We start from the raw sequence: 20,084 nt of genomic DNA on the forward strand, positions 1-20,084 counted from the left end.
CTTCTTCTTCTTCTTCTTCTTCTTCTTCTTCTTCTTCTTCTTCTTCTTCTTCTCTCTCTCTACCTTTCTCGGTTTCTACCTTGCTTCTCTCTCTCTCTCTCTCTTTCTCTCTCTCTCTCTCTCTCTCTCTCTCTCTCTCTCTCTCTCTCTCTCTCTCTCTCTCGTCCAGCCCTTCTTGGCCGAGGTCATTTGCGTTTCAGAATTTGGGGTAAAAGTGGCAGACTAAAAAGCGAAATAATTTTGGGGCCGAGCACAGCACGCTTTCACGTGAGAAATTGAGGGGGTGGGGGGGGTGCAAATAAGTCCACTGCGAAAACACTTCACTTCACTTCACATCACTACTAACAAATATGTATCTCGGCACAGGCCAGCACAGTTTTCCACAGGACATTTGGACATTTTCCACACTAATCACTGCTAAATAGAAACTGCAGGAAGTGAAACCTTTTAGAGTTGAATACCTTGGCTGTGTGTGCACTGGGTTGTAAATGAATGGGACATCACTAGAGGAGAAAGTGTGTGTGTGTGTGTGTGTGTGTGTGTGTGTGTGTGTGTGTGTGTGTGTGTGTGTGTGTGTGTGTGTGTGTGTGTGTGTGTGTGTGTGTGTGTGTGTGTGCTTGTTTGTGTGTGTGTGTGTGTGTGCTTTTGTGCATGTACGTATATGCATGTCGAGTGTCTACCTATATGTGGAGCATGTGCTGTACATGTATGTGTCATCCTTGAGGTGCCTGCATGTGTGGAGCAGCATGTAGCATCTAAAGATGGAGGGCATGTTGTGTGCATATCTGTTTAGTGCACTGTGTGTGTGTGTGTGCGTGTGTGTGTGTGCATGTGTGTGTGTGCGTGTGTGTGTGCGTGCGTGTGTGCGTGCGTGCGTGTGTGCATTCGTGTGTGTGTGTGTGCGCGTGTACGTGTGTGGTACGTGCTTGTGTGCGTGTGTGTGTGTGTGTGCGTGCGGAGCGTGCATGTGTCATCCCATCATGGAGGGCAGGTCAAGCGAGCGATCTGCTCTGCTCTGCTCTGCTCTGTTCTGCTCTGCGTGTGAGCTGCAGGTCAGTGTGAATGGAAGATGATTGGTCTGCCTCCTGGGCCTTATTTCAAACCAGAGGAAACCCTCAGCTGATGAGGAGTCACTGCACACATACACACACATAAAGACTTGACGCAAACTGACACACACACACATGCTGCACGCACACACACACACACACACACACACACACACACACACACACACACACACACACACACACACACACACACACACACACACATTCTCTCTCTCACACACACACACACACACACACACACACACACACACACACACACACACACACACACACACACACACACCGACTGACCTCTCTCACACACACACACACACACACACACACACACACACACACACACACACACACACACACACACACACACACACACACACACACACACACACACACACACACACAAACAAGCACACTTCTACACACCTACTGACCCTTGGAAAACAGTTTTTCCATGCCTCTCTCACGCACACATATTGTTATTGACATATTATACCTACTCACAATTCAATATTTACAGAAACACACGCGCGTCCACATACACACACACACACACACACACACACACACACACACACACACACACACACACACACACACACACGTGCACCTACAAGCACATGCAATCGTTAAAAAACAACCCGTAACACACAGTAGGTCCTAATTTACGTGCAAAGATAGCCAGCAGACTAATGAGCTCGAACCACCGCTGTCTGATGCCTGAACTGCAGCTGTGGAACAGTTGGCAGAGGCGGACTATCCATTAGGCAAATCTAGGCAATTGCCAAGGGCCCCCGGCCCCCGACCAAATTTGTCCTCCATTTTGCCCCAGCTGTCACACCAGTCGCTGTAAACGCACAAAAAAGTAGGCTTGGTCTTAATTTGAGACTTTACTGTAAAGTAAATGTAAATGTAATGTAAAGTAATCGAAGATATACAGTATATGAGACAAAACACTAAAATAGCACCAAAACATAGACTTGTAGGCCTAGGCCTATAATATAGTGACTTTTGAGGGCCCCATGTTTATATTTTGCCTAGGGCCCAAAAATAACTAGATCCGCCCCTGACAGTTGGGAAATGTGAACGGATCCAAGCAATCCAATTAATATAGTATGTGCAGAAACAGGCTCATTACGTTTAATTAGGAAATAGATTTTCCTGTGAATTGTAAAATTAGCTTAAATGAGAAGGTAGATTTTGGTGCATTGTTTCAATTAGGGCAAAGGCACATATGGCGCAGTGGACTAAACTGGTGAGTATAACTGAATCACATGCATGCATGCGCGCATGCACACACTCACACAGACACACAAGCGCACACACACGGCCGTAAAAGCCACGATTCATATCGCAAATCATCATGAAAAGTTATTTGTTTTTAATCCGTCTTCTTCACACACACACACACACACACACACACACACACACACACACACACACACACACACACACACACACACACACACACACACACACACACACACACACACACACACACACACACACACACAAACACATGTGACAGTCTATGGGCTGCAGGCAGAGGTCTTGTTCATCTCTCCCTCAGCTCATGTCATAAAGTAACAAATCAACACCCACTCGGAGGCTTTTGCCTTGCTTCTATTTTTTGGAAAGAAATTTCATACGAGCAACACCCTTGTCCCCGAGAACCCCAGAGTCACTCTCAGAGATTGCTACAGGCTTTTTCCTAAACTGGTGCTGCTTCACTTCACATGGACCTCATGCCATTTGTGACCTGGTTTTCGGATTTCGTCTTTCGTCTTCCTTGCTGGCTTGTAACCATTTCTTTGCCCATTTCTACTGGACTGTGGTCAGTGTTGCCAAATTAGGTGGTTTCCTGCCCAATTGGGCTGCTTTGGATGGCCGTCTGCGGGTAAAAATGGCATTTAGCAGAAAAAAACGCCAAATTTATAGCCATAGAAATCAATAGAATTGGGCGGGATTTAGTAGCCTGGTTCACACCAGACGGTGTATGTGTAGCTTTGGCGCCCACTGGCGGAGCAGAGCTTCACACACTAGCTCCACGAAGCTACACATACACCGTCTGGTGTGAACCAGGCTAAGGATTTAGTGCTTCCAGGCGGGTTTTGAGGTTTTTTTTGCTTCGGAAATCATCAGCCTCATCTGGCAACCCTGACTGTGGTTACTAATTCTGCGTCCCGTTTTTCCCCACTCACACTTCACTTTGTTTCATCTTCCAGTGTTTGTGTATGGTCTGTGGTCTACCTACTGTATGTTATGTTCATAATTGGGAACAGCTTATGATTTCCCAAGAGAGCAGGTACAAAGGACAGATGACAGGTGCAGATGAAAAGCACAGGCTGGCACATCTTGACGCCGCCTCATGCCATCATTTTGTCTGTCACTCAAACATATTCTGTATTTCTGTGTCGAACTAAAATTGGACGGGAGGGGGCGAGCATTTTGTCTTCCAGTAGAAACATCCTGCCAAAAACCCATTGCCTATTCAATTGACCAGTTTATAGTCTTTTTGTTCTTTTGTTTTCTGTTACTTCAGTGTGTCCATGTTGACAGCATGTTCTTGGCCTTTGAGGCCCTGCTCTGGCCGCTCGTGTGGTGAGCAGAGGCACACACACACACACACACACACACACACACACACACCACGCGCACACACACACACACCACGCGCACACACACACCACGCGCACACACACACACACACACACACACACACACACACACACACACACACACACACACACACACACACACACACACACACACACACACACACACACACACACACACACACACACACACACACACACACACACACACAGTTTAGTACTTTTATTTGGATCACCACACAGGGAAGGATTACAGATCCAAACATTAATGGAAATATTCTGCAGATTGGCAAGTATGATGAAAATCAGAATAGTAAGTCCATTAGTCTCTATGGATAGATGGACAAGCTTCCTATTATGGCAGAAATTGAAAAAAAGTTGGCCAATCCACACAGTTGCAAGCCTCGCTTGACTAGTTTATGTATGTGTCCAAGGCTCTCAAACACAAGGACGACTAACTTGCAGTTATATCCAAGGCTCATAATTAATTCCACCAGTGGCTGGTACGTGAGCATTTTGGCAAGTGTCCATATATAAATCAAAAGAACAACCTGTTTCAACGAGGGTCACTATCCTATTCGCTTCGTAAATGATAATAATATCTGGGGTATTTGGGAGATTGTCTTGTTGAAAAACCCATTGCCTATTCAATTGACCAGTTTACAGTCTTTTGTTCTTTTGTTTCCTGTTACTTCAGTGTGTCCATGTTGACAGCATGTTCTTGGCCTTTGAGGCCCTGCTCTGGCCGCTCGTGTGGTGAGCAGAGGCAGCCTAGAGGGGACACTACACGCATACAGAAGCGGAGAAGTTCGCATGCACGCACGTGCATGCACGCACGCACACACACGCACGCACGCACACACACACACACACGCGCAAGCACACACACACACACACACACACACACACACACACACGCAAGCACACACACACATGCACACACACACACACACACACACACACACACACACACACACACACACACACACACACACACACACACACACACACACACACACACACACACACACACACACACACACACACACACACACACACAGACCAAACTTTATTTCTTTGTGGGGCCCTTCCTATCTTTGAGGGGCCTTCCATTCATATTAACCCTAACAATAGCTTAATAATGCTACTATACACTATGCAAACCAAAACAATCCCTAACTATCCTGTCAGTGTGGGCTCAAAAAGATGTGGGGTCCAGGATTTGGGTCCCACATGGAGCGAGGACCCCAGCATGTGGGTGTGCTCCAATAGCAGTGGCCTCACAAAGGTAGATTGGTGTAGTACACACACAGAGACACACACACTCCGCGGAGGGCAGTCATGGGTGAGCGGTTAGGGCGTCAGACTTGCATCCCAGAGGTTGTCGGTTCGGCTCCCGACCCGCCAGGTTGGTGGGGGGAGTAATCAACCAGTGCTCTCCCCCATCCTCCTCCATGACTGAGGTACCCTGAGCATGGTACCGTCCCACCGCACTGCTCCCCATGGGGCGCCACTGAGGGCTGCCCCCTTGCACGGGTGAGGCATAAATTAAATTTCGTTGTGTGCAGTGTGCAGAGTTCACTTGTGTGCTGTGGAGTGCTGTGTCACAATGACAATGGGAGTTGGAGTTTCCCAATGGGCTTTCACTTTTTTTTTCACACACACACACACACACACACACACACACACACACACACACACACACACACACACACACACACACACACACACACACACACACACACACACACACACACACACACACACACACACACACACACACACACCCCAATACAGTATCCTGGAGTTTATTACAGGATTTGTTACAGATGTGTCACACACTTGTGTCTCAGTATATTTCAAATCTGTCAGTATCCCTTGTCAAAGTAGAGTTACAATGAAAAATGAATTGCATTAAAAATGTTAATAGCTAGATATAAATGCTAGAACATGTTCCTTTCTTCACAGAGGAAGACCATGTCTTGTTCTGTCATGTCTTGACTGAATCGGATCATTATTGATTTATTAAAGGATAATAATCAGATAAATATTATTAATAATAGTAATGAACAGAGTATGTAATAACTTGGATTTAAAAAAAGGACACGTTTCCATTGTTAGCACTAATTGTCTATTACGATTATAAATGATGAGTAAACAAGACAGTTAATAAAACAATATTCTCAAAGCACACTCAGTACTTTTGCAATTAATTAGCCTCATTTGTTCCTTTGTTAAAAGCAACCTTTGTACGTATATGCATTGTGCAAGTTTTCTTCATTCATTCCAACAAATGTTTTTTTGTTTTTTTTTAAATGACATCTTTCTCCACCCCTTCAAACAGTCTGTGCTATATACAGTAAATAATGCTTGCCTTGCCTAACAGTGAATACCAGAGAAGTCCTTACTTCAAATCAAAACCAGACAGCGAGGTACTGAGAATATGATTGTGTTTCTGTATATTTTCTGGATCTACTTGCGATGTGACAAATTTCAGTCTCATTCAAACACAAACGTACACATATACTCTCGCATGTGCACGCATGCATGCACACACACACACACACACACACACACACACACACACACACACACACACACACACACACACACACACACACACACACACACACACACACACACACACACACACTGCACATACATACACACACACGCACACAGCACACACACACACAGAACCCAGCACACAGCCTTTCCCATCTGTCCCATTACGAGGCATTGTCCAAAGGAAACTGTGGTGGAACACATAGTCCCTCTCTACTCTCTCATTATCAGACATGGTAGGCACAGAGTAAAAAACGTTAATTCAACACTTCGAGAGTACTCTGACACCAAATACACTCTAGATGATGTTAAATCGACTCTCTAAGTGTTGATTTAGCACTGCATTTTTTTACTGTGCAAACGTATATCTAAAGTAGACTGTGTGTGGTGGGGCTAGATGTTGACAGTGTGTGGTGGGCTAGATATTGACAGTGTGTGTGTGTGGTGGGCTAGATATTGACAGTGTGTGTGTGGTGGGCTAGATATTGACTGTGTGGGTGTGGTGGGCTAGATATTGACTGTGTGGGTGTGGTGGGCTAGATATTGACAGTGTGTGTGTGCTGGGCTAGATATTGACAGTGTGTGTGTGGTGGGCTAGATATTGACTGTGTGTGTGTGGTGGGCTAGATGTTGACAGTGTGTGGTGGGCTAGATGTTGACAGTGTGTGGTGGGCTAGATGTTGACAGTGTGTGGTGGGCTAGATGTTGCCAGTGTGTGGTGGGCTAGATGTTGACAGTGTGTGTGTGTGTGTGTGTGGAGGGCTAGATGTTGACTGTGTGTGGTGGGCTAGATGTTGCCAGTGTGTGGTGGGCTAGATGTTGACAGTGTGTGCTGGGCTAGATATTGACTGTGTGTGGTGGGCTAGATGTTGCCAGTGTGTGGAGGGCTAGATGTTGACTGTGTGTGGTGGGCTAGATGTTGCCAGTGTGTGGTGGGCTAGATGTTGCGTCTGTCTCTCTGGCAGTGTCTCTGCAGCCCTGCTCCTCCACTGGCTGCAGTGCTGTGGAGTGAGTCCCCTGGGTCTCAGTAAGAGCATGTTTTCACAATACGCTTTAGGAGGAGGAGTCAGAGAGAGTGGGGCAGCCGGCGGGAAATGAGGAGAGACAGAGAGTGTCCATTGAGTGTGTGTGTGTGTGTGTGTGTGTGTGCATGTGTGTGTGTGTGCGTGCGTGCGTGTGTGTGTGTGTTGTGACAGAGATGTGTTAACCACGCCTGAAGCCACAACCACCACCACCACCACCAGCAGCAGCAAACAGAAGATCTACCCAGGGAAAGGGGCCTTCTCCTGGGGTAGGGGTCATGACCTTTGGGCCCCAGTCCATCCTCAGAAGCCATGGTGGTGTGAGTTGACCCATAGGTGATAATACACATGGGTGGAGAGAGTGTTGGGTGTTGGGGCTACCTCAAGCAGCAGTCTGTTTAGCTGTCTGTGCTTTCTAGTTCTCAGTTAAAGGGACACTGTGTGAGATTTTTTGTAGTTTATTTCCAGAATTCATGCTGCCCATTCACTAATGTTACCTTTTTCATGAATACTTACCACCAACATCAAATTCAAAGTATTTATTATGACTGGAAAAATTGCACTTTTCATACATGAAAAGGGGGATCTTCTCCATGGTCCGCCATTGAATTTCCAAAAATAGCCATTTTTAGCTGCCAAAATGACTGTACTTGGACCATACTAGAAAATATTTGTTTATTACTTAGTAAACTTTCATGTAAAGATCGAATTTGGCAATAGGCAACCCAGTTTCAATGAGCAGCATAGTGGCAGTACCTTTTTTGACCATTTCCTGCACAGTGTCCCTTTAATGCAGTGTACAGTGATGGGCAAGCTGGATTCAGAAGCTGCAATTCAGTGGCCACATATTTCAAGTGACACGGCTATGCCTGAGCACTTTAATCAGGGCTTTTGGAATATGTTGAACTAGAATGCAGCCTCTGAATCCAGGTTGCAGGCAGTTTGTTTCTCCAAGTGTGGTCCATGGACCGTTGGAGATCTGTCAGAGAAATCCCAAGTCGTCTGCGAGCAGGTTCACTGAAATATCGTCCATTAGACATGGTTTCCGACAAGAATCTGATAAAGGAAAATGCTTGCCTGACTTTGCTAGTATACTTTGTGTTTTTTCTGTTTTGCTTAAACAGGGAACCGTGTGATAAATTACTTTTTAGTGTAAAGTTTAGTGTGTTCGCACAAGCAGTTGTCACAGGTTCTGGACACAGGCGAATGCATGAAGACACAAAGAAATATCTGCACATCATGAAGCTCCTTTACTGTGATCGATTTTGTAAAAGTCCTTGCTCAGTGCCGGCTCTGTGCAGAAGCCTTGAAGGGGTTAAAACTCTATGCTGGGCGCACAGTGAGCAGTATTGAGACTGGGGGGAAACATGCAAAACGCCTGCGAAGGGTTAAATCCTGTGTTGATCCCCTAACCTGCTGTTGCTGTAGAGGAGAGAGAGAGAGAGAGAGAGAGAGAGAGAGAGAGAGAGAGAGAGAGAGAGAGAGAGAGAGAGAGAGAGCAACATGCAAAAGAGAAAGAAAGAGAAGAGATGCAGCCGGTGTGTTTGCTTTAGAGGGAGCCAGGAGGGCCATGATGGGCCCTGGCCCACTGCTGCTTCCCACAAACATTTCACCCCAGCAGCATAGACAAACTGCGGCCCGGCCCGGCCCGGCCGCGCCTAATGGCTCCCTCTCACTGTGTTTGTTCAGGTAGGGAGCAGACTTATTTTGAAAAGCTCCGTACGTTCGCATCTGTTAGAGGGGTGGTGTGGAGGGATATTGGGACCAGGGGGTGGAGGGAGGGAGGGATGGGTTTGTTTGTGGGCGGGGGGTTGTGAAGGGTTGGATAGCCTGGGGTAGGGTGTTGGGGGTAGAAGGACGATGGGGTGGAGGGAGAGAGAGAGAGAGTTGTTTTGGATTGTGGAGGGGTGGAGAGATGGGGGGGGGGGGGGGGGGGTAGGGACTGATGAGGTTGTGAAGTCAGATGGAGGGTTGTGTGAGGGATAGAGATTGCGTATGGGAGGCTGGGTGGGAGGGTACTGTATGTTGGATGGGGGGGTTGGATGGTTGTGATAGTAGGGATAGAGAGGGGGGGAGAGGAGAGGGGAGGGCCTGATGTTTTTGTGCTGTGGCCTGCCAGTAGAGCTCTTTTCTGTGATGTTAATTGAGAGCCATGTTTCATTTAGAGTCCCCTAACGGGACTCCTTATCTCTAAAACACCATAACCCCATTACTGACGCAGGTCATTCAGTTCAGGGCCCTCCAAAGTAAGAACAATGGTGGACACATGCCTCATTTGTTACAATTACACTACGCCAAGTGCTTTATTCACCTTTCCCTTTCACCGCTTTTTTTTTTTTTTCAATCCCCAAAAAACACTTAAGCAAAGCAAAATACCACTCTCCACAATCTTAAAGTCATTCATCACAACCGAAGATACGGGCAATTTGCCTTGTTTTCATGATCCTGGAGATAATTTGGTCGTTACAGTGAAGCTGTTTGAATCACAAAAAAAGTTGTTTTCTTTTTTTTTCTTTTTGGTTCTTTGACAGCTCCCACGCTGCTGACCTAATTCACTAGATAATTTGAGGGTTTTTGTTTTTTTCATTGTTTTGCTTTTTTGGTTTTTTGACTGCACAAACTCCTCCTCCTCCATAATTTCTTCTCCTTCATTATGACTCAGAGAACCACAAAATGAAGAAATCTGGCACACAATGATTCTTTGCGATACTGGGTGACATGAGTGACTAGAATGTATGAGAGCAGTAACTAGAATATTGCCTGTATATACACTATATCTAATAATAATATCAAGGCCTAGTTGTCTACATGACCTTTGGGCTTTTGCCTTCCGAAGCTTGTATTAACAACTGATGTGCTGTGTGCTCTAACAACAACAACAACCACAACAACAACAACAACAACAACAACAACAACAACAACAACAACAACAATAAAACACGTCATGATACTTTATTACTGTAATAATATTTTATTACTGTATTGTATGATGTTCTTCAGAGGGAAAAAATGCTTTTGCTTGCAACTTTGGTCCATACTACTGTACATTTGGCCCCACTTTTACCCCCATTTACGGTTCAAGCGTGTAAACGTGCAACGTGCAAACCGTAAACTTCAAGGCGTCCAGGCAGCACACCTCCACATCTCAGGTAACGTGCCAACATCTGTTTCTGTCATGTTGGCACCATATTATTTACAGCGGACGCGGACTTCTGAAACCAAACCATTTCAAGAGCCGCGCTTTTTTGCATGAGCCGTGAGCGGACTTTATCTAAGCCACTGGGGTGAGCAGGAGGAATTTTTATCACGGCTGTGCACTTAATAGCCGTTTTTTTGCGACAGGCCAACTCCTTACAGACTCCCTCACGCCATGGTGTCAGAGAGAGAGAGTGAGAAAGAGAGAGAGAGAGAGAGAGAGAGAGAGGGCAGAGACCAAAAGAGCTTTGGAAGAGTTTTGGCTCCTTGTGCTAAAAGAGAGCAAGAAGGAAATCATATCATGGACCCCCGGCAATAATTAGCGTTTGGAGAGGTGACGGAATGTCTTAACATGAGTGAGGGGTGAACAGGTGGTCATGGGAGTGTGATGTCACCTTTGAAGAAACAAAAAAAGTCAAGTCAAGTCGGTTTTATTGTCAATTTCTTTACATGCGCTGGTCATACAAAGAATTTAAATTACGTTTCTTACTTTCACATGCAGACAGACATAGACTCTAGACTCTAGGTGTGGACATAGACAATTAGACATAGGCAGTATACATACATTACACCTAGAGTACGTATACAATACCCATACAGACATATAAAGTGCAAGACTAGGCAACAGCAGACATACATAGAACATACAGTATATTAAAAAGAGGTAGTGTTTTGCATTCCAGTTATGAGAATGTTGAATGGATGGATGAATGTTACAGTTAGTGCAATTTGCTCTCTTTCATAAAATAAATGTTGTTCGGCCTTATACTAGTTATATTGCATTTGCTTAAAAAATGAGTACCTTTTTTGTCTCTTAAAGGGCAACTCCTGCCAATTTCAATGTGCTGTTGTATTGCTCACGCTACCCTTGACTTGTCAGTACCCGGTGACTTTCCTTTCCAAGATATGAGCTATTCTAATGGGGGCAACTTTTGTTTACATTTCAATTTTTTAATGTATTCCCAAAAACATCTAAAAGGTTATGCAACATCAGCAGACAGCTAGCAAACAGTGATAACTTTTGGGAAAATATTTAGAGTAGGCCTATGCTCATTTTTTAAAAAAATGTAAAGAAAAGTTGCCCCCATTAGAATAGCTCATATCTCGGAAAGGGCTGGGCCAAAAACTGCGGCGTCACCGGGTACTGACAAGTCAAGGGTAGCGTGAGCAATACAACAGCACATTGAAATTGGCAGGAGTTGCCCTTTAACCACCAAAGAAATCATGTTTACATGCATATGAAACACGGATGCTGACTGATAAGGAAGTCTGGGTAACATTACTTGACGCCGGCGTCATTCGCGTGACACAACGGTGTCATAACATTGTCATAATGCGGTCATGCATGTGTCATTAACATCATGTCAATGTCATAAACATTGTATGACTTTGCCTTTAAGTGAAATTCGGTTATGACGAAGACAGGCCTAACATTGTCAACTTGTCATGGTCATAAAACGTTTATGACATTGACATTATGTTTATGACTCGTTCATGACACTATTATGACACTGTTATGACATTGCTATGTCATACGTATGACGCCGGCGTCAAGTAAAGTGTAACGGAAGTCTGGTCTTATGATCAGGGCTTTCAAAAGTAAAAGTAAAAGTAAAAAAGAGACACAGTTTCCTTCCAACACAAGTAACTTATCTGAGTAACCAGTAGTCCTGTGTACTTGTCTTGTGACCTGCGGACGCAGCACTGGTTGGATGAATTTTGTGGTGGGTTCTTAGGTTTCTAGTGTTTTTCAGTAACAACACAGTCTATCTATCTATGTCCCATGGCCAGCCCTGTGTATCATGTATATAGTTATTGCGCTGCAACAGCAAATTAAGAAATCGAGCAATCTGCGTTAGTTCTGGCAGACCACGTAGTCAACGCGCCGTTTTGCCTATTGGCTGACGCCGACCCAACCCATACAACTCTCCACTAATCAGCTGCGCTTTGGTTAATCAGCTGCAGCTCGCAATTGGATGCTGACATATGGCGCGCTTTATTTAAACTACCGAATTTGTTTTCCTGTCATTGCTCTTTGCTGCTTGTTTTGCTCCCACCACCTCCCCTGCTCCACCAGACTAATCGTTGTCAAACAATGTCATGTTATTGTTGTTGCTTGCTCTGTTCTAGGGGGTATTTTGCCTTTCCAGCTAAATGGAAGGCACACCACCTGAGGATGCTGCTGTTCCCTGTATTGGCTTCCATGGAGCTCATGGAGAAGCCGGGGAACTTCCTCCGAACAGAGCCATACCCCCAAACACAAATGTATGCATTCTGAAATATATCTCTGTTTCCTGTATCATTTTTGACTAGAGTGGATCTGACAGAAATGGGATTTCCCTTCTGCCCTGGTCTGCTTTTGTCTTGATGCCCTATAGAAAAGCGTCACTTGCTGTACTGTCACTGGCAGAGAGTGCCACACATAACCATCATCTATCTCCCCCTCTCTTTTTCTTTGTCTCCCTCCTTTTTTCTTCCACTCTCATCTTTCTTTCCTTCTTTCCTGCCATGTGATGACAGCAGCATTGAGTGGCAAGGAGAACCTTCATTTTTCTCCCTCTCTCTGTCTCTCTCTCTCTCCCTCTGTGTCCCCTTTTACTGACAGCATCAAGTGGGCACAGAGGACCATCTCTGTCCAGAGGACCATCTCCCTGTCTCCGTCTCTCCATCACTGTCGCTGTCTCTGTCGCTGTCTCTGTTGCTGTCTCTGTCTCTCTGTCTGTCTGTCTCTCTGTCTGTCTGTCTCTCTCTCTCTCTGTCTCTCTCTCTCTCTCTTTCTCTCTCTCTCTTTATCTTTCTCTCTCTTTCTCTCTCTCTCTCTCTCTCTCCCCCTCTCTCTCTTTATCTTTCTCTCTCTTTCTCTCTCTCTCTCTCTCTCTCCCCCTCTCTCTCTGTCCCTCATCCATCATGCCTGGCCCACTTCCGCTCACTCGTCCATCCGGCCCCGGACAGGACCAGCATTCGTATTCCAGGTGTGTGTGTGTGTGTGTGTGTGTGTGTGTGTGTGTGTGTGTGTGTGTGTGTGTGTGTGTGTGTGTGTGTGTGTGTGTGTGTGTGTGTGTGATGTACAATCCCCCCCCCCTCTCTCTCTCTCTCTCTCTCTCTCTCTCTCTCTCTCTCTCTCTCTCCCTCTCTCTCTCTCTCTCTGTGTTTATGTAGTGTAGTTTGTCTGTGTGTGTGTGTGTGTGTGTGTGTGTGTGTGTGTGTGTGTGTGTGTGTGTGTGTGTGTGTGTGTGTGTGTGTGTGTTTGTATGTGTGTGAGCTTGCGTGTACTCTATCTGTGTGTGTGTGTGTGTGTGTGTACACTGTATCTGTGCTTGTGTGTGTGTGTGCATGGGGCCGCATTTGTATTCCAGGTGTGTGTGTGTGTGTGTGTGTGTGTGTCTGCTCTGCACGTCTGAGCGCTAGTGCCCCTGGCTGGGAATGCCATTAGCTGCCTGCAGCACGCTGCTCTCTCTCTCTCTCTCTCTCTCTCTCTCTCTCTCTCTCTCTCTCTCTCTCTCTCTCTCTCTCTCTCTCTCTCTCTCTCTCTTTCTCTTCTCTCTTCTTTTTCTTTTCCTTTTTGCCTTTTTTCATGCCGCTTCGCTCCATTGCCTCTTCGGCGCTGTTTGACCCCTCGTGGGACCTGTAGGGGAGCGGAATTAAAAAGGCGCCGACACCAATGGCACAGAGTGGGTGGATGGTGGTGCGTGTGTGTGTGTGTGTGTGTGTGTGTGTGTGTGTGTGTGTGTGTGGGGCGGGGGAGCGGGTGTCAACTCACGAGGGTGAGCTTCGGTCCACGCTAAGCTAAGCGTTTATGGGTCCGTTTGGTTCAGCCCGTGACAGCCAATCGGGCCTCTTCCAAGTTAACGGGCTAAGCGTACTTCTCCACTTCACGGTACAGTTGTACTCTACTTTTCCACATTTTTTGACGTACCACTTAACGCTTCAATCGTAAGAGTTGAAATGCACATGTCTTGCAACATTTGCATGACTTTGGTTTTATCGCTGCCTGCTGTCCCAATATGTGTAACTTCGATACTTGTACTTGCTATACATAGTACTATTTTCTCTTCCAAAACACTTGTCCATTAATGACTTACAGAATGTCTTGACTGACAGACCATATTTTATGCAGTTGGACCTCGGTCATTTATCCCACTACAGGTGGCCCAAAGCTTAATCAAAATCGACACAATGATGTTTCGAAATAACACAGAGACATGCTAAATCAGACAGTGATGGAAGCCTTCCCAGATTTCAATTGCGTCGTAATGTCCCCGGTGTCATTACGCGTTGCCTGGGGGACGGCGATGCCAAATGAATGAGAGTCATCGAAAAGCTCATGTCCGTCGCCTGGGGAACATGATGTGAGCCTGTCGCCAAGGGAACAGTCTGCCGAACATGATGTGAGAGCGAGCAGTCTGCTGCTGAACATTTGCCGTGAAAAGCAATTCGCCGAGTGAAGCGAGCGAGCGAACGTCTTAATTTCTAGTTTGTTTAGGCCCGTTGCCTGCTTTTTCGGCCATGCCATGAAACACTTGTTCAAACAAACAGGATCGTCTCATTGGATACCCAAGTGCCTCTGCACAGGAAGTGAAGTCATGCCATAGCCAACTATTTTAATTGCATTGGAAGTGCCTCCACATGTCCGTTCCAGTGGACTTGATTCAGTCTTTTAGGATTTCTATGCCGCCTGTAGCGAGCAGGATCAGTCTTTTTTTTTGAAGAATCAAATCAATTACATAGACATTTTCCTGTCTGATAGTCTGTTAGATCTCCATTTCATTCTGTTCAGCCACAGGGCAGTGATGAAATACTAATGGTAAGTGTGTAACGTTTTTTTGGCCTTCAGGGTTTGAGTGTTTTTTTTACATTCATATATTTTTTTTCACAGAGGCTCTGCATTGTCCATTTTATGTATCCTGTGGGAAGCATGGAATTACAGTGTACATGAAATGGGGGGTGCTTTTTGACAATGACTTATATATTATGTATATGCACCCGCCCGCCATCTTGAATTTGGAACTGAACTTGAGAAGACATGACTTGGACGAAAACGGACGGGTGACCTCTTGACTTCCTGGATGCTCACGCTTGATGCAAAACTTTAGGCTTGATGCAAGTCTCCTATGGAGCGTGATTGAGCCAACTCGCTTGTTATACTGTTAGTCGTCCCTTGTGGAGTACATGGGAGCCAATGCGTCACCCAGGGAGCAGATGCACTTATGCAATATATTCAATATATGTATTTGACATATTTCATGGATTAGACATATTTCAAGTTTTGGACATGTGTCATGTTTTAGACATACTGTATCTCATAGCTGATGTGAGGCCGTGGGAGATCTCTGCAAGAAGAACATGAAAAGCTCATCCCATGCCGTGGTAGCTACGTAGACGTTGAGGGATCTGACCCCATCTACTCTCTGGGTTTTGACCTGGTGCTTGAACTTAGGCCTATGGCCTGGCCCTGGCCTGGGCCCACCCATACTACCTGTGATGCTGCACCAAACATATATGATAACCAAGAGAAATCATTCTCTCACATCTCTTCCTGGAGGCTTATGGCTGCTAGTTCCACAAGCACATTCACTTACACATGCACTCACACACACGCTCACGCACTGACGCGCACACACACTCACACTTTCCTACACGATACCTTGTGAAGCGACCTTAGGTGTTTTGAAAGGCGCTATATAAAATGAAAATATTATTATTATTATTATCATTATTATTCTTCAACGTGTCACCAATGCATCAAAGGGGGGGACCAATTAAGGTCTCCTAAATGGGATGAGTTCATAATTGATCTCTGTTTAATTCTGCCCCCCGATAATCTCCTAAAGGGGCATGATGACAGCTCATTCACATGTAGCTAAGAACCTTGCGTCATACTGATTCTGGATGAAACTCCTTACGAACTCCGCTTCATCAATCGTCTCAGGCTGCACAAAGTTTCTCTTCTCAGAGTAGCCTACTCTGGCCCAGTATCTATAGATTATAGAATATTATGGTCAGTCATGGGTGAGTGGTTAGGGCGTCAGACTTGCATCCCAGAGGTTGCCGGTTCGACTCCCGACCCGCCAGGTTGGTGGGGGGAGTAATCAACCAGTGCTCTCCCCCATCCTCCTCCATGACTGAGATACCCTGAGCATGGTACCGTCCCACCGCACTGCTCCCCATGGGGCGCCACTGAGGGCTGCCCCCTTGCACGGGTGAGGCATAAATGCAATTTCGTTGTGTGCAGTGTGCAGTGTTCACTTGTGTGCTGTGGAGTTCTGTGTCACAATGACAATGGGAGTTGGAGTTTCCCAATGGGCTTTCATTATGAATTCTAACGAGATTGTACCAACTAGTTTTGAGCACTTCCAATGGTTTGCTGGTACGACTGTAAGGTAACGAGACACATCAGTTCCTTAGCAGGTGAGTAAAGTAAAGGGATGTCTGATTGATTGTAGATTCAACCAGTAGCATGTTAGACACCTATTTCATGAACGAGTTAGACATGGACTTTTGCGTCCCCTCAACAGAATGGGTTGACAATGTGATTTGGCCCGGCTCAAATGCTTGTAGGGGGTTGCAGTCGTGATAGTCAGACTCAGGGAAGTCCAAATGGGCAAGGGGCAAAGGGGTCATTAGTCCCTGGCCCAGAAAGAGATGGGGCCCAGAATTGGGTCCTCATAACATTGTATGTATTGTGTGTAAGGGGGGGGGGGGGGGGGGGCTTTCAGATTACTTTCACCTGAGCTGTCACTGGACCTGGGCAGACTACTATAGCCCCATAATTGGATTTCATTAGTAGCATACCATACACCACCGCAGTCTCACATTTTCATCATCCTTGTGGAATACCAGATATACAATGTCCTTTTACATTCGCCTCGTCTTGGAAGCAATGAGTTGTTCTCAGCTGACACACAAGATAAATTCCAAAGAAGTATTTCATACGGTTCCATTGCGATCACTTTTTTGTCATAAATATAGAATGTCTTGGACTGTTTCTATGGCCTGTCACTAGGTGGGATCGTCTAGTTCAGTGTTTCTCAACCTTTTTTGTCTTGTGTAGCCCCTAAGCATTTGTGTGCTGTGCCATGAGTACCCCCCCAGTCAAGTTCTGTGTCCCTTTCTCCATCCCAATGAAAGCTCCATACATTTGTTAAAGGTACACTGTGCAGGAAATGGTCAAAAAAGGTACTGCAACTATGCCTATTGCCAAATCTCATCTTTTCATGAAAGTTTACCAAGTAATAAACAAGTATTTTCTTGTATGGTCCAAGTAGAAACATTTTTGCAGCTAAACATGGCTATTTTTGGAAATTCAAAATGGCGGACCATGGAGAAGATTCCCCTTTTCATGTATGAAAAGTGCAATTTTTCCAGTCATAATGAATACTTAGAATTTGATGGTGGTGGTAAGTATTCATGAAAAAGGTAACATTAGTGAATGGGCAGCATGAATTCTGGAAATAAACAACTAAAAATCTCACACAGTGTCCCTTTAATATTACATATTTCCAAGTACCTCCTGCAGTGTGCCCGCTTACCCCTAGTGGTACACGTACCCCTGGTTGGGAAACACTGGTCTAGTTTACTAGGCCTAGCCTACCTTGACACTTGACCAGGGGTGCATTTTCCGAAGCCATAGTTGCTAACTATGTTAGCTACCTTGTTGTTTGCCATGCAATTTCTCATTGAGAACTACCCAAGTTGCTAACTGGCTAACAACTGCGCTTTCGAAAAAACACACCCCAGAGTTGTATAAAGTAGAAGTAAAAGTACTGTTACAGATGTAATTACAACAGTTAAAGTATGATGTTACATAGTTTTAACAGTGTAATAATATTACACAGCTAGAGTTCTGTAAATACATTTGTAACAGTAATTCTACTTCCTCTTTACACAGCTCTGCACTTGACAACAGACCCATGCAGTATACAGGTAGATGAAAGAACAGGTGTGTGTGTGTGTGTGTGTGTGTGTGTGTGTGTGTGTGTGTGTGTGTGTGTGTGTGTGTGTGTGTGTGTGTGAGTGTGTGAGTGTGTGAGTGTGTGAGGGAGAGAGAGAGAGAGAGAGAGAGAGAGAGAGAGAGAGAGAGAGAGAGAGAAAGAAAGAAAGAAAGAGAGAGAGAGAGAGAGAGAGAGAGAGAGTGTCTGTGTGTGTGTGTGTGTGTGTGTGTGTGTGTGTGTGTGTGTGTGTGTGTGTGTGTGTGTGTGTGTGTGTGTGTGTGTGTGTGTGTGTGTGTGTGTGTGTGTGTGTGTGTGGGCGAGGAGTGCGCAGAGAGGGAATTAGTGGACAATGCGTGAACCCCAGTCATGTGGGTTCATGTGAGTTCATGCGGACTGCACTGCACTGCACTGCAAACGGCTGTGCTCATGGGGAAGCAACACTATGACATAATGGAGCAGCAAGCTAGCCCACGTGGGCCGCCGCAAAACAACAGTGACGAGGACTAGCCCTGAGCTGTTAAGGCCGAACCCGGCCCGGCCAGGCCATGTCTCAGCTGTGCAGCGCTGTGCAGTACACAGACAGACACTAGCATGGGACACAGATACTGTATATAAGCAGGATGATGAGTAGTGTGGGAGAGAGAGAGAGAGAGGTAAATAGATAGATAGATAGATAGATAGGTAGATAGATAGATAGATAGATAGAGAGAGAGAGAGAGAGAGATAGAGAGAGAGAGAGAGAGAGAGAGAGAGAGATGAGAATGGAGGAGAGGCAGAGAAAGAGAGCAAGACGATCAGGAGAGTAGATAGAGAGAGAAAGGGAGGGAAGGAGAGAGAACGTGAAGAAGATGAAGAGAGGTAGACATACTGTAGAAAGAGAGAAAAGTAACAAACAGAAAGCCAAAGACAGTAAGAAAGAGTAAGAGAAAGTGACAGAGAGTAGGAGGATGGAGACATGGAGTAAGGGAATATACGAGAAGAAGAGAACAAAAAAGAGTGGGAGAGACAGGGAGAGAGAGAGAGAGAAGAGAGGCGTAATTATGAAACGCAAGGACATTAGATCATAGGCCCACGCCCGTGTCCTCCTAAGAATAGAGGAACTAGACCAAAACAACACCAGCAGGCAGAGGTCAGAGGTCACCGCTCTCACTCACTCTCTCACTTTTCACTCGTCCCCCTTTCCTTTCCTTTCCTATCGGCTCGTGTTATTCACTTTGCTCATTGCGTTAATTTGATTGCGTAAACCACCACAGCTAGCAACTTGCTAGCGCAGCAAAGGGAACAAAAACACCCCATGCATTCATCAATAATATAATGGCAGCCATGCAAGAACTGTGCACTGATTCGGACACGAGTGCACACATACACACACAAACACAGGCGTGCGCACACACACACACACACACACACACACACACACACACACACACACACACACACACACACACACACACACACACACACACACACACACACACACACACACCTACACACCTGTGTGTCAGACACCAGATTTCCTGTATGGGCTGGCAACCGAAAAAGAAAACGCAAGAAGAAAAAAAACGACAAGAGCTACGACGACAACGACAAGAACATCCTCTAATCATTATGGAATGCCAACGTGGTGACTGAGTACTTCCTGCACTGTGTGGCCTCAGAGATGTCATTGTCATCATCATTGTTGTCGTCATC

This window comes from Engraulis encrasicolus, chromosome 11, assembly GCF_034702125.1.
Source record: "Engraulis encrasicolus isolate BLACKSEA-1 chromosome 11, IST_EnEncr_1.0, whole genome shotgun sequence".
Lineage (NCBI taxonomy): Eukaryota > Metazoa > Chordata > Actinopteri > Clupeiformes > Engraulidae > Engraulis > Engraulis encrasicolus.